At 40.5% G+C, this 16,800-nt stretch overlaps 1 protein-coding gene and 1 pseudogene across 2 annotated transcripts in view; both read right to left on the bottom strand.

Annotated features, from left to right (window-relative positions):
* The window catches only part of Galnt1 (polypeptide N-acetylgalactosaminyltransferase 1), an 81,194-nt gene that overhangs the window by 50,549 nt on the left and 13,845 nt on the right, over positions 1-16,800 (bottom strand). For both annotated transcript variants that reach the window (XM_028862515.2, XM_028862514.1), the window contains exon 2: positions 1,225-1,279. The gene's annotated coding sequence lies outside the window, so the exon portion shown is untranslated. The remainder of the gene's footprint in view (positions 1-1,224; positions 1,280-16,800) is intronic.
* LOC114687877 lies at positions 9,907-12,200 on the bottom strand (annotated as a pseudogene).

Below are 16,800 nucleotides of genomic sequence, written 5' to 3'. Positions count from 1 at the left end.
CTTAACTCAAATGAGGGAATTTGAAAGCTAAACAGTTCTCCACAGTGATATAAAACTTCCTTTAAATGACAAGAGTGCCCTACTGTGCCATAACTAAACAATCTGGTTTATGTTAAACATCTTCTTTTCCTTGCGTGACTTCGGAATTTTGGTATGTGCTAGACACAAGATACTTTACATGCCAACCCCAGTAAAAAAACATTGGGCATGAGTTTCTGACTTTCCCTGGTGGGCAATACTTCATATGTTGTCCCAAGTGCTGGAGAGACTAAGCACCCCTGCTATTCCCTCAGAAAGAATGGTTCCAAACCCACTCCTGGCTTCCTCCAGACTCTGTGTCCTTTTGCGGCAATGTGTCTCCGCTGTTAGTGTTCCTGTGCTGAAGCCACTGAGTCCTCCAGACCAATCACAAGATCTAGGAGTAGTTTTAGGAACCCCAGTACAACCAACATAAAACAAAAGGGAATGCTTCCTAGGCCAAATGTTTAAATTCAAATTTCTGTTCTAATACTTATTTGTTATGTGGTCTTGGCAAGGCCAATTTATTTTATTTGCAACAAACAAAAAACCCCACATGGCCTCTTTGTTTCTTTAAAAGAAACATACACCCATCTTACAGTTCTACTACAACAACACACACTCAGTAAATAGTAACTGGCATTTCTGAAGGTGCTCTTGGATAAAACCGTCAGTATTCTTTCGCATATACACGACTACCCGAAATACTGCAAAGACAAGTTCAAAGACAAACTTTCCTCCAGCATCTACAACACTGCTACTGTAAATGATTTCCCAGTCACATGAGAAGATGACGGGGAAGTGTAGTGCTAGCTAAAGACTTCTCGTCTGAACCTGGTCTTCATTTAGTCTTCAAATTGACTTGCTAAGGAGAAGTAAATATAAATGTACTAATAAAGTAGTGCAGGGACTACAGTTTATTGCTATGCCTCTCAGATTTTATTAAAATAAGAACTTAGTATAAAACCCTTCTAGAGCTGAGCATGGTGACACACACCTGGGGGTGAGGTAGGAGCAGAAGCAAGCAGATCTCTGTGAGTCTGAGGCTAGCCAGGGCCACAGAGTGAAATTCTGTCTAAACAACACAACAAAACAAAACCCTGTAGTACATGTATATAAGGCATAAAATCCAACGGATAGATATGTTTTAAAATCCATGGAGAAGTACAATCTTGAAGTCACTGATTCCCAATTTTGTCAACTTACCCCAAAGTGGCTTTTCAAATGAATTCATATCACAAATCCACATGTCTCACATCATCTGTTGAAAAATAAATTTCCTAAAATCAGTGTATTTCAGAGTAACTCTTTCCTTCTCCCTCCCCTCCACCATCCTGTCCACCAGACTGCACGGGTCAGTGGTGATTCCACTACTTCTCCAAAGCTAAGCAGAGCACCTGGGACACAGTCAATGTCTATTACAAGACTGAGCGTGGTACTGCGAACTAACGGCAAACTCAGTGAAGACAGAACAAATTATCTTTTCTCCTCTTAGAAAACGACGATGACGATGATGATGATGATGATGACGACGACGACGACGACGATGATGGCAGACACAGGCAGGCAGCATCTGCACGGATACTGTTTACTCCTTATTCACACCCAACATCTTCATGGCATGCCAGTGATAATCCTCTACTAGGCCACCTATTCCTGACTGGACCATGTCAACCACAGCCACTGTATTTATCTCACCAAAGCACAAAATTAAATCATGATCAATGGGACCTGTAGGGAAATCTGTTAGAAAGCATTTGGGAAAAGTTCTCTCTTTGGGGAAAAAAAATGATAAAGGAGAAATGATGTCTTTCTACCTCTAGACACTCTTTGAATCAACACATACTTCATGTCCTGTAGCTGTCTTGAAGTCACAAGGAAAGACTATACTGTGGTGAGGATGGCAAAGTGAAACTGGAAAGCATTAGGGCCTGGATGGTATCAAGAAGCTAGAGCAACCTTGAAACCTCCTTCCTATGTATGAGCCTCCTTGTGAGAAGATAAAGCTCTCAGTAATGAGGTATGGTGCTCCCACATCAAAATCCCCTAACAACACCCTTCAAGGTACAATTATTGATTCAGATAGGAATGTATCCTGTGAAGAAAAAAAATGAAAGTGTAAACAGCAGAGGACATGTCTAACAGCAGAATTTCAACATAAATATAATGACTACAAACTAGAACCTAGTGTGACATGCCCATCTTAGAAATGGCATTATAGTCATGTTTAACAAGGGTGTGTTCTGAGAAGTATGGCATGAGGTAATTTCATTACTGTATGAGCATAAAAGTGTTACTTACATAAACCTAGGAGCAAAGCCTACTATAAATCGAGGTTTTATGGTATATACCATTGTACATTTGGTCCCCCTTTGTGTGAGATCCTATTATGTAGTACATGGCTTCAGCTAATCAACTAAAGATCACATATTCCCAGTATGCTAAACTCTGTCAATTATACAAGACACTATATTAACAAAGAAAAATAAAACGTGGGGAAGTTCAGTCTCTGGTATAGTGTGAATACATTCCTCCCAAAGACTGTATGTTAGAAACAGGGATAAACGAGGCCATAGGAGTGGGGACTCCCATGATGGGATTAGTGTCTTTAAAGAAAGGAGAGAGACCTCAGCATAAATACACATGGACTTGTTTTTTTGTTTTTTGAGATAGGATCTCACTATGTAGCCTTGGCTGGCCTGGAATTCACTATGCAGACCAGGCTGGCCTCAAACTCAGAGATTCACCTGCCTGCCTTGAATACTGGCCTTTTACCATGTAATGCCCCCTCCACCGTGTTATAACACAGCAAGAAAGGCCTCATCAGATGCCGACTCCTTTGATACTAGACTTCTTAGCCACCAAAATTAAGACAATGCATTGCTTTTATTTATGATTAGAATTCTGTAGTAGGAAAACAAAATAAATGAACAGATTCTGCCCTAACAAATCTCACCTTCATACATGGTAGAATAGTGGAGCACATCATAATTTACAAAGTGCTTTTACATCTTTGCAAAAAGCTTCAAAAGTATGAGAAGATACAGATTACAAGGAAGAAACAAAACTGGGTGAGGAGAAATACCAATTTGTTTTATGATAGGAAAAAGGCAAAAGTATATTTGCATAAACAGAGCTAAAAAAGAAGCAGGAAAATGCACAAATGTCTGTCAATAGCAAACAGAATTAGAAACTCATAGTTCAAAGACACACGGCGAACATGAATTCTTGGCTCCATTCTAAGGCATCTGAAAATCAAGACCTAGCCAGAGTAAGTCATTAACTTCTATCTCTTTCATCACTTCAACACAAACGTCTAAACATTAGAAAAGAGTGTATGTCAGGTTTCCCCTAACCAAAACCCTGAGACCCTAGAAAATAGTATCAAACATTATCATTCTGGGGAGATGTGGTGGTATTGTGTTCCCCAAAATATTGTGTACCCTAATAAATTTATCTGGGATCAGAGAACAGACAGCCACTAGATACAAAGGCTAGAAAATGGTGGCACTCACACCTTTAATCCTAGCACTCCAGAGGTAGAAATCCCTCTGGATCTCTGTGAGTTTAAGGCCACACTGGAAATGGCCAGGCATGGTGACACACGCCTTTAATCCCAGAAAGCGAGCCTTTAATCCTAGGGAGTGGTGGTAGAAAGCAGAAAGATATATAAGGCGTGGAGACCAGAAACTAGAAGCATTTGGCTGGTTAAGCTTTCAGGCTTCTAGCAGCAGTTCAGCTGAGATTCATTCTGGATGAGGACTCAGAGGCTTCCAGTCTGAGGAAACAGGACCAGCTGAGGATCTGGCGAGGTGAGGTAGCTGTGGCTTGTTCTGTCTCTCTGACCATCCAGCATTTCACCCCAATAACTGGCCCCGGGTTTGATTGTATTAATAAGACTCTTTAAGATTCATGCTACAGGAAGCAGTTTCTGGAAAGTAAAGAACCCAGCAAGAACTGCCCCAGACCAGGAGCTAAGACTGTTTTCTAGTCACTGAATTCCCAAAGTTTTAAAGGGTTTCCTCTGTATTTTTGCCAAACTACCAATCTTAGCAGAACTCCACAATTATGCCTTATATTTCCCTCCAATTATCATTTCCAGTTCTCTACTCTCTTATGTGTGTGCAAGTGGTCTTTATGCTCGGCTGTGGCTTCAAATCAGTGAAATGGCTTCTTGGTGAAATCACTACTGTAATGTCCTACCAACATCACCAATCTCTTTTTCAGCCACACTGTAGTTGATGTTTCAGCCATCTTTAATTATGTTTAGAATAGTCAGGGTAGAATTTTAAAATGACTTCTCCTGGTTTCCAATCTTTAGTCTTCTTCACTGCACACCCCCGACTCCCGTCTCTGCTGAGGAGACATTCTCAGGGCACTTGACAACATATACCATACCTCTTTGGAAAACTCTTAAGTAGTACAACTTTAGCCACCATATGCTAACTATTCCCATATCTTTATCTTCCTGGGGTTCTGGTTAGAGTACAAGCTTTTTAAGCATGGGAACTGTGTTTTTCACACTTGTACCCTGAAAATGTTTAACACGCCATCCAATGTGTCAAAAGAGCAAACGCTTGTCAAATGACCTTTCCTCCCAAGGGTTACTGCGCATCTTTTCTTTTCTTTTTCTTTCTTTCTTTCTTTTTCTTTTTGGCTTTTTGGTTTTTCCAGACAGGGTTTCTCTGTGTAGTTTTGGTGCCTGTCCTGGATCTTGCTCTGTAGAACAGGCTGGCCTTGAACTCACAGAAATCCGCCTGGCTCTGCCTCCCGAGTGCTGGGATTAAAGGCGTGCGCCACCGCCAGCTGGCTGCATATCTTTTCTAATGCTCTCCTTTCCACTGTAGCACCAACTACCTATTTCTATCATTCAACATATTTACTCAACTTATTTTCATACGAGTTGCATAAATGCAAGGTCTGTATTCTAATACCATTAATACAGCATCTGGAAGTTCTTGGAACAAGAAAGAGGAAGAAGCTCAGTAATTATTACAAGAATGAAAATATGAGAAAACACACGAGGAGGAAGAAGAGTAACTGAAAATAAAGAAAATAAAATTTTAATTTCTCCTTGTTTATATGTAGGGAAGATATTTAATTCATGTTGGGCTTTTATTCAAATATCACGCTGAAAACAAGTAAAAAGAGAGTGTTAAACCATCGAAGTTCCGAGGTAGGGAGAGTATGCATGGACACAGAAGCAATTCCTATACACTCTCTTAATGGTTCGTTCCTGTGTTAACACTTACTGCTCTCAATGCTGTGGGTTTAGAAGTGAAGTGTGGTCCAGAGTTAGTGGGAGTATTCAACAAATAGCTTTACAAACTTAAAAAGAAAAGAAGAAACACAATAAAACAAAACCCAAAGTTGAAAAGGAAAGAAAAAGATCATGAATTAAAAAAAAATTAGAAACAAGATTTAAAAATCACAAAAAACCTGCCAATATAGAAAGCAAAAAATGAAATGGCAGAAATTAAACCAAATGTTATCAAGATTAAGATAATAAAAAGACAAAATGTGGCCATTAAAAGGTAAGGCGTGACATTTAAGGAGGTGGCATGTGACCATCATGAGACAGATCAAAAGCATAGACTCCACGAGGTCCTGTCAGTGAAAGTACAGTAGATGTGTACACACCCAAGAGCAAGTCATGCTAGACTGACCTGCCCACGAGCAGTTACAATCTCCAATGAAACAAGAACAATCACCTACCGCCAACAGGAAGAAACTTCGGAAATGCCAATCTTTGAAAGAGGGAACTGTACTACGTGAACTATGAGGCACAAAAAAGTGAATACTTCCTTCTACATAAAAACTACTTTTTAATTCAACCAAAGACATTATATGCAGTTAAAAGATTAGTCAAAGACTGGGAGAAATTTTCACAAAACATGGACTTTAGTATTAGAATGCATTAAAAGCTTCTCCAAATCAAAGCAAGCAAGAGGAGTGGAAAACTCATCTCTGTGGTAAGCACTCTTCTAGGATGGGCAAGGCCCTGGGCTCAATCCCCAGCACCAAGAGAGGAAGAGGAAGAATGAGAAAGAAAGCTGAGGAGGAAATAATGACAACAACTGAAGAAAGGGATTGGCACTACCTAGTGAAGCTAAGGAAAGCACCGCCACATCTCTTCATAATCCAGCCTCCGGGTTCAGGATCTGAAGAAATGTACACACGAGTCTAAGGACAGGGCTGCAGTACTGTCTTCAATGAAGGTACACCAAGAGGAAAGGGGGGGGGGAGGTGCTGGAGATGGCTCAGCAGTGCTTGCTGCTCTTCCAGAAGACTTGAGTTTGGTTCCAACTCACAACCACCTGCAACTCCAGCTCCAGAGGATCTGGACCTCCTTTTGGTCTCCAAAGATACACACACACACACACACACACACACACACACACACACTTAAAAAAAACTATTTTCTTTAAAAAGGAAAATGACTAAATGACATGTATAACAAAATACCATACAGCATACAGCAGATAAAGTAAATAACAAGTTAGAGCAACACATTGCTTACAGGCCAAAAAGTATATTATAAATATAGAGTGATATACCAAATGCATATTAGTGGCTATTTCCAGGGAGGGAAAGAAGGCTTCAAAATATTGGACTTTGTTTATATAACTGATCTAAATTTTGAAAAACTAGCAGCTGTCCATTATGTACTTGCCTATTCTTTTATTGGAATCAAACTGCTACATAACTAAAAGTGGCACTAATCCCCTGTCCTGCCTTGCAGGATAAGGTGACTGGTAGGACAAAAATCAGCAGTCATTAACTGGGGCTATCAGAGTGTTTAGAAGAGCCTGACTGCACTGGAGGGCAGGACCTGGGACCCTGACCCCTGAAGTGACCCTGTTGCCTGGGACATGAACACAATGGATGGAACAGAGCAACAAGAACTAACTTTCTTTCTTTTTTTTTTTTTTGGTTTTTTCGAGACAGAGTTTCTCTGTGTAGCTTTGCGCCTTTCCTGGAGCTCACTTGGTAGCCCAGGCTGGCCTCGAACTCACAGAGATCCGCCTGCCTCTGCCTCCCGAGTGCTGGGATTAAAGGCGTGTGCCACCACCGCCCGGCTAAAAGTTTTGGTGGTTTTTTTTGTTTGTTTGTTTAGTTTTAATATTTTTCTTCCGGAGCTGAGGACTGAACCCATGGCCTTGGGCTTGCTAGGCAGGCGCTCAACCACTGAGCTAAATCAGAAACCCCTGAACTTTCTTGAGAAGAGAGATACACGCTGAGGAAAGAGAAAAGGAACAGGTTCTTGGCAACACACTACCCTATCTGGAGAATAAGAAAAAACAAACAATGTTCTACACGGTCTAAAGCACCTTTTCTGGAGGAGAAAGGAAAGGTGTACTCTAAATGCAGCCAAACCTAGTGCCAACTGCCACAAAATAGTGTTAACATCTGGAGAGATAGGTGAATTCATCTTTTGCTAACTGGACTTCTCTATAGGTTTTGTATATTTACTAGAAGTAAATACATTTATATCTCAAATTTTAAACAGAGATGCTCAGATTTTACCACAGATCAAGCTAAATTTAGAGGTAACAGACATATATAGTTTCAGGACAGCCAGAGTTACATAGAGGGACCTTGTCTCAAAAGACAAAAACAAAACTGTTCTTTTCACAACTGTACTTTTGGTCCCTAGATAAGAAAGAATGGAGTCGACTGCAGCTTGCTCCCTACTCTCATAGTATCAGAAGGTGCTATGTAAGATGCCAAAGGGGGTAACCATCAATTGTCCTACCCTGTGACACCTACGAACCACAATGACTAGCCCTGAATGATACCTCAGAGTGGCTCTCATGTCTAGGCTGTAACCAACAGCTGTCCAATTGGACTTAAGGCCTGCTCAATGGGAAAGAAACCATGCCTGGAAATATGCCTGGGGCTAGTGAGGTCATAGGTGTTAGAAGAGAACCTTATACTGTTATTTTACAAGACCAGCATAATTCCTAACTGCATTCTAATACTCATCCTATGCCCACAGGTAAGTGTATAGCTCTCACCCCTCATCAACAAAGCTCCTTATTGCAGCAGACAGAGACCACTTCAGAAAGTACAACCTGCCAAAACAGAGAAACAACTGATCATGGGTGCCCAGCACCTATGGCTTAGGGGCATGGCAGAAGAGAGGGACAGAAATATTCTTAGAGTCACAGAGCCACTGTGTGAGACTCTGTCTACCAGAATGAAAGGGAAGCTACACTAACAATATTTCAACAATATGGCTATCTAAATAGGATCTGAACAATGACAGCACCAACAGACATGCTAACATAGAAGGAGAAACTCCCCTGAGGTCCCACTCCTGAGACAACATTGACTGCTAAGTGAGGAGGAGGGCAGAATTAGTCATCCACAGCGATGAGGCCCCCAATTGGTTATACAATATCAAGTGGTCAGCCCTGAAATCACATACATACAAGCAACACTAAACAGACTCTGCAGGTTATATTTATGTATTTGTGTGTGTGCATGTATATAATACACATGTTATGTGTGTGTGTGGATGTGTGTGTGTATGTCGTGTAAATATATGTGTGGAGAGAGAGAGAAGAGAGAGATGGACAGAGAGTGAGCAAGAGAAAAGCAGCCATGGACTTGAGAGGAAATAAGAGGGGAACATGGAAGGAGCTGGAGGGAAGGGAAGAGGGTGTCCTAGTTGAATTTTTGGGGGGATCCAATCTGATACAAGTAAGGATCATCTGAAAAGAGGAGCTTCAGTTGAAAAAAATACCTCCAGGATCCAGATAGCCTGTAGGACATGTTTTTGATTAATGATTGAAGTGGGTGGGCCTGATGCATCACCCTTAGGCAGGGGGTCCTGACTGTGTAAGAAAGCAGGCTGAGCAAGCCAGGAGTACCAAGCCAGTGAGCAGCGTTCTTCTATGGCTTTGCTTCAGTTCCTGCCCAGGTTCCTGCCCAGACTTCCCTCAGTAATGGAATATGACCTTCGAGTTGTTAAATTGAAACAAGTTGAAATAAGCCTTTTGCCTCCAAGTTGCTTTTAGTTATAGTGTCTTATCACAGCAATAAAAACCCCAACTAAGACAGAAGGGAATTATGTAAATTTTAATTAAAATAAGAAATTATTAAGAAAAATAAGGTAGAAATTCTAATATTTTAATCTGAAATCTTCAGTTTTGTCTTTCACAACTGAATCTTTTATGCACATAGAATTTTAACACACACACACACACACACACACACACACACACACACACACAGAGGACATGGTAGCACATGCCTGTATCATCAGTCCAAGGACAATCTTAAATCTTTGCTCTTAAAGTCAGCTTATCTTAGGTATTTATTACAGCATGGAAAAGCTGACTTAACACAATCCTAAAGATACATATTCCCTTTTAAATACTTAATAAGAAAGACGTTGAACTATTCTGAGATATTAACTACATTTTTATTATATGTTGCTATTTATAGTAACAAAACTAATGTTTCTATAGTAATCTTATATAAAACAAGTTAGTAAACTATTATAAATCTAAAGAACTTCTCTGTAGACTCGTGAATTTTCCATGAAAGTATCCATATTGACGCTAAAGAATGATCACTTGGCTAATTCTTTTAGCCTGGTGGCTTCTATTGCCCAGGGTCTTCAGCAGAGATGTCACGCAATGCTAGAGATGAAGGACAGTGATGACTGTTAGCCGCTGCTGACATCTAAGAGAATACTATGGATGGCTTGCTATCAAGTAGGATACTTGCTGTAGGCCTTTTCATAGACGTCTATGGCGGCTGGAATGAAAATGGCTCCCATGAACTCATATATTTGAAAATTGGTCCCATGAACTCATATATTTGAAACTTGGTGGGACTGTTTGGCAAGGATGAGGAGGTGTGGCCTTGTTGGAGGAGATGTGTCATGGGGGCAGGCTTTGAGATTTCAAAAGCCCATGCCATTCCCAGTTAGCTTTCTCTGCCTCTGCCATGCTCCCTCCATGATGGTCACGGATTCACCCTCCGTAACTGTAAGCTCCCAATACACTCTTTCTTCTATAAACTGCCTTGGTCTTGGTGCTTTGTTACAACAGTAGAAAAGTAACTAAGGAAATTACCTTTCATCAGATCCAAAAAATTTCCTTTCTACCCTAAGTTTATAATAGTTTTTTTAACCATAAAAGATTTAATAAATTAATTTTCTGTATCTTAAAGGCAAACTGTTCATGTACCAGGGGACATAGCTGAGTGGCAGAGTACTGCCTAGTATAAGGTAGTATAATGAGCTCAATCTAGGTACCAAAAGCAAGAGAAGCATTTAAACTGCTTGTATGGATAATTACATTAGTAGTAGACTTTTAAAATGTAAAACCAAACTTGCCTACTAAAATCTCTTTTTTTTTTAGTTAAAAATTCCTTAATCTTTTATTCCTGATACCACTACCATAATTTATAGGGCAATATATCTGATGTAATGAAAAGACAAAGCTATAACAGATAAAAGACCTCAGGAATGTACATCTAATTGACACTATATAGCATTAATCAATAGCTGCACTTTTTGCAAACTGTGGCTATGATGGTCCTGAACAAGAAGGATTTCCTGTTTAAGCTGCAGTAACTTTCCTGACCATGGACTATGACAGATTTTTACAGTTCCTCTAATGCATTTAGGACAACTGTCTGAAAGAAACCCACAGCTTTCTGACAACTCCTCACCGTCTCCTTCTAAGAACTGTAGCCCCTTTTCTGCTGTTTTTTAAAACCTTCTGCTACTATATCTACCACTTCTACCAGATCCATAGCCAACACTATAGGGACTGCCTGACCTTCCACCAAAACTGCCCCCCCTTTTATGGGCCCATAATTTGATTGCTGTTGTCCACTATAATTTTCAAAGTCATTAGAGTTCCCACCACCACCACAGTTACCTCCACCAAAATTTCCTCCTTCATTGTAACCATCATATCCTCCTCCATCACCTTGGTTTCCATATTCTGGTCTACCTACTACCGTCACCCCACCATAACTGCCATCATCACCTCCAAATCCATTATGACCACCATCACCACCTCCATAACTACCTCTGCTGCAAACACCTCCACCACCACAGCCTCCTCTTCCACCAAAATTACCTCCACCACCTCCTAAGTTTCCTTCACGACCCATAAAGTTGTCAGCTCCACCTCCACGACCTCTTTGTGATCCAGCAAGACTGCATCTCTTGTTTAGAAAGGGCCTTTTTCACTTCACAACTATGCCCACGAATAGTGTGGTATTTCTGAACAACATTTTTTTATCAACTGTGTCATGATCATTGAACGTTACAAAAGCAAATCCTCTCTTTTTTCCACTTCCGCAACGTCTACGGTTTCAATCTTGTCATACTTTTCAAAGTAATCTCTCAGATTATATTCTTCTGTATCTTCTTTAATACCAACAAAAATTTTCTGTACTGTTAAAGGGGTACCAGACTTTACAGAATCCTCTCTAGAAACAGCTCTCTTTGGTTCTACCACATGCCCATCAACCTTGTGTAACTGAGTACACATTGTAGCATCCACCTCTTCAACACAAGAGTAGATCACAAAACCAAAGCCCCTGTAACGTTTTGTTTGGGGATCTTTCATTACCACACAGTCTGTAAGTGTGCCCCATTTCTCCAAATGTCCTCTTAAGCTATCATCTGTGACAGCTTAAGAGAACCAATAAATCAAAGCTCAGGCCACCAATAAACAGCTTCCTCAACTGTTCTGGTTCCCTTGGATCATGACCTTCCATTTTGAGACTGGACTTGCCTCTACCAATTTGAGTTCAATATGGGACCCTAAAATCTTTTCCAATATAAGTATTTCCCTACAACTTACTGAATGCAGTTTATCTAACTAATTTTAACAGCCTGATGTTATGGAGGCATTTTCTTGATTGAGGTTCCCTCATCTCTGATGACTATACTTTGTGTTAAGTTGACATAAAACTAGCCAGCACAATGACCAAGACAACTTATAAAAGGAAGCATTTAACTAGGGGCTCACTCAGTTTCAGAGGGCTAGTCTATAATCATGGCGGGAAAGACAGCAGCAGTCAAACAGGCATGGTGCTGGTGCATTAGCTGAGAGCTCACTTTTGTATCTGCAAGCAGGAGACAGAAGGAAGAGCAGAGAACACTTCACTAGTGACACACCTCCTCCAACAAGACCACACCTCCTAATCCTTCCAAAACAGTTCTAACTAGAAATCAAACATTCAAACATATGAGCCTATGAGGGCCATTTTTATTCAAAACACCACACGCATACATAAATAAGTCTTTTTAAAAATATGTATTTATGGGCCATAGCAGCATACACCTTTAATCCCAGCACCCCAGAGGTAGAGGCAGGTGGGTCTGGTCTACACAGAGAAACCCTGTCTCAGACAAAAAACAAACATTTTAAAAAATGTATTGTATGTGCTATATCTGACACAGCATATCTATAACTTTGGAGTACTTGATTATAGTTTTCATTGCTCTGCTGATTAAATCACTGACTTCAAGTTTTTTCTTACTTTTTAGACTGTGAGATCATGTTTGTACTTTCTAAGTCTATACCTAAGTCTATATTCCTACATTCTTGAAGAAAGGGTCTGGCTTGAACAGGCCTGTTATCCTAGTAGCGTAGGTAGAGACAACAGGATCAAGTGTTGAACGTCAGCCTTGGCTACAAGGGAGCTAAAGGCCAGACTGAGGCACATGTGATACTGTTGAAGAAACAGGAAAGGAGGAAAAGGGAAGTGTTAGGAAAACAGAAAGAGGAAATGAGAGAGGGGAAATAAAAGGCAACAGGGAATGATCAAGGAGTTTGGCTTGGTTAGTCCTAATAACCTGAGACCACTTTTCACTAAATTCTTGGTTTGGAATTTTTTGTACCATTCACATACATAGTTCTATGACCTCTAACTCCAAATCCAGTTGGAGTAGACCTGTAACAATAATTTCTCAAGGAAAACTATTTCACGCTCCCAGTGAACACTAGATAAGACAAATTGCTATGGTTTGAGTCTCCTCCACTAGCTCCTGTGTTTGAACAATAGCTCTCCAGCTTTAGAGGAGAGTGGAACCCGGGATCTGTGGCCTAGCTGGCAGAAGTGAGACGCTAGGGCAGGTCTTGAAAGTTGTATCTCCTTCTTGTAGCACAAATCTTAACAGGTCTTATTAATAAAATCAAACCTAAAGCCAGTTATTGAGGTGAATGCTGGAAGATCAGAGAAGCAGAACATGCCACAGCCACCTCACCTCGCCAATTCCTCAGCTGATCCTGTTTCCTCAGACTGGAAGCCTCTGAGTTCTCATCCAAATGGATCTCAGCTGAACTGCTGCTAAAAGCCAAAAAGTTTAACCAGCCAGTTTCTGGTCCTCACGCCTTATATACCTTTCTGCTTTCTGCCATCACTTCCTGGGATTAAAGGCTCACTTCACAGGGATTAAAGGCATGAGTCACCATGCCTCGCTGTGTCCAGTGTGGTTTTAAACTCAAAGAGATCCGGATGGATCTCTGCCTCCCAAGTGAAGGATTAAAGGCGTGTGCTACCACTGCCTAACCTCTATGTTTAATATTGTGGCTGTTCTGTTCTCTGACCCCAGACAAGTTTATTAGAGTGCACAATACTTTGGGGGACACAATACCACCACATCTTCTAGTGCCTGTCCAAGTACTCTGCTTTCTGGTCAACCATCATTAAAGAACTAAGTCACATGATCCCTCTCCCATAACTGCCATGCCTTCCCCACTGTAACAGATGAAACTGTGAGTCAAGTAATCTTCCCTCAAGTTCCTTCAGTCAGTCATGTTGTCACAGGAACAAGAAAGGAAGAGACACTCCTTCCCCACCCTTCTCTGCTAACCCCTGAACCTTAGGCTTGCTATCTTTCCTTAGTTTATTCACTGATCCTTAAAGGAATTCCAGCTTTACACCCAAGTCCCTGCATCTTCTCATCTTGCTCAATCCTTGGACTGTCCAGCCCTCCGTGTGTTTCTCTGTAAAGGTTTCTCTAGCCCTACAGCACATCAGCAGAGGAGCAAGGTAGACTGCCAGGCTTACTTCTCCGGAGGTGTGGTTTCTTCCCGAACACTCGGAACAGTCTCTGCCTGTCAGCTCAACAATGACCTTTAAAAAAATATTTCAAGCTGGGCGGTGGTGGCCCACGCCTTTAATCCCAGCACTCGGGAGGCAGAGCCAGGCGGATCTCTGTGAGTTCGAGGCCAGCCTGGGCTACCAAGTGAGTTCCAGGAAAGGCGCAAAGCTACACAGAGAAACCCTGTCTTGAAAAACCAAAAAAATAAAAAAATAAAATTTTCAAATGCTCACCCCCAATAATTTTTTAAATTTAAATTTGGATTTATTTATTTTTATGTGTATGGGTATTTTGGCTGCATGTATGTGTGGCAGCATACCATGTGTGTCCAAGAAGGCTAACAAAGGCTTTCAGATCCCCTGAGACTAGAGTTATACAAAGTTGTAAGCTGCCATGTAGGTGCTGGGAATGAAGCCCAGGTCCTCTGGGAGGGCAACCCCTGAGCCATCTCTCGAGCCCAGTATCTTTTAATGTTTTATAATGTATGTCTTCTTCCAATTCTTTTTTAATTCTTTTTTGCCACACTGCCAAAACCAAAACATCTATAAGCTCTGAACAGTTAGCTCACTAAGTATCCCCAAAAGAAATTACCAACACTCCTTAAAGCCAAAGGAAACTGGTTCATTTAACAAGTATGTGCCAAATACACTTCTAGCAACTTAGCACACATCAGTAAACTAAACAAAAATGAACACATTCAAAGTGCTGACACTGGGTAAAAGCAGACAGACCATCAACCAATAAGCACAGTGAGAGTGGATCACACTATAGAAGGTAGTAAGAACAACAGGAAGAAAGGAGAAACCAAGGGGTCAAACAAGAAAAGGATCTCAAGTACTTGTGTTGAGGCTATAGTTTCAATGGCAGAAAGACTGAATACTAACTATGTGTAAGTCTCTGGGTTCAGTTCTCAGGAGCACACACACACATACACAACTGATACTGTGGAGACTATGATCCTAAACACAGCAGCTACTATTAAAATACTTTCCTCGAACATACTACTAATTTTTCTAATTAAACATAAAGTTGAAAGAACTACATGTAATCTCTTGGTGTGAGGTAGGAGAGAGGTGGCCCACAGAGATGTTAATACTGCTTGATTCCATCCACTTCAAAGAAACCAGGGCACACCTAAATATGAATACTTGGGGATGCTGCTAAGAAAGTTAAGATGCTCCCTATTCAAAATTGTAAAGTAAATTTAAAATAATGATAAAATATATAATAGGATTAAAGTATTTAATATTTATTGAAATAATGGTTAAATGAACAGAAATATGGTTCATATTTCTAAAGGTAATTAGATTTTAATTAGGTCACTATTAGTCAGTTCCTTTGAAGGGTAATCCTCATCTTGGAAGGTAACTTGCCCAATTTTCTCATTATACCTTTTATGAGGATGTGCTTATTAACTCTTTAAAAATCAGGCTTCTTTTTCTCTCTGTATAGCAATAGAGCATAAATCTATTAAATTAAACCTTAAAAAGGGGGGAGGGGGAACTCTAGGAATTAGATAGAGCTCAGCAATTTAAGAGCACTGGTTGCTTTTCTCCTAAGAACTTTGATTTGATTCCCAGCACCTACATGGTAGCTCACAACCATCTGTAACTCTAGTTCCAGGGAATTCAATGCCTTCTTCTGGCCTCTGCAGGAACTAAGCATGCATATGGTGCACATACATGTAGACAAAACACCCATACACATAAAAAAAATTTAAAAGAAAACAAAAATGGTGGAGAGCAATTGAGGAAGATGCTCAATGTAGACGCAGAAAAAAAAGAAGGCAACAACAACAACCTCCTCTGCTTATTCTAATTCATTCAGCTATCATGCTAGAGTGGCTGACATGCTGCTGGCACTCACCCCACCATCTGACTCTCCATAACAGTTTCAGTTTCATTTCATTAATGCCAACATGCAGTAGTTAGTATATGTCAAGTTTACTCATTTGACTGAATTCTTGGAAGTCATTTTTGAATTTGCAATGCAGACCACAGTGCCTGGTTTAAAGCAATAAGTGCTTAATCACTATCAGCCAAATGACTAAGGCGAAATAATAAAACTTTTCTTACCTCTAATATTTGACAGGTTAGACTCAGTCTTATTCATCTATTCATCTGTCTACCACCAGTGAGTCTAACACTGAGCTTACACATTACCTATATTCCATAAATGGTTGTCAGACTACCTAAGTAGTTTTCATTTGTAAACTACTTTGTACTTCTTCAAAGCCACCTAGTAAACAGCAGTATAACCAAGAACACTCCAGTTCTGTGTCTACGTTAGCAGGAAGTGACAGGTATGCCCATCAAGAGTCTCAGTTCCTCAGGTTGGTATTTAAAGGAAGGAGAATCTTCTTATTTGACAGCCCAAACCTTAAAGTGGTATTTAGCATCCCAGTGGGCAACTGCACACAGTAAGTACAGTGGTTAAAGGGAACCAAATTCCTTTCCAGCTGGCTCTTATTTCCAACACAGTGCACTATCTCCATGTACAGAACCTGACAGAAGCGGCTCCCCTTACACTCTTCTTTACCCCATTTTTACTTGTTAACAATTGTTTACTCATACCACTGTGACAAAGGCCTTTTGCTTCTCTTCATTCTGCCAATCTCAGTGAACTAAACAGACAGCCCCCAAACACTCATGGCCAATAAGTTCTGACCTCTCAGAACTTACGAAGAAGTAAGAAAC

The sequence above is a fragment of the Peromyscus leucopus genome, chromosome 19 (assembly GCF_004664715.2).
Source record: "Peromyscus leucopus breed LL Stock chromosome 19, UCI_PerLeu_2.1, whole genome shotgun sequence".
Classification (NCBI taxonomy): Eukaryota; Metazoa; Chordata; class Mammalia; order Rodentia; family Cricetidae; genus Peromyscus; species Peromyscus leucopus.
The sequence above is the reverse complement of the archived record's forward strand: the minus strand, read 5'-3'. Positions and strand labels throughout refer to the sequence as shown.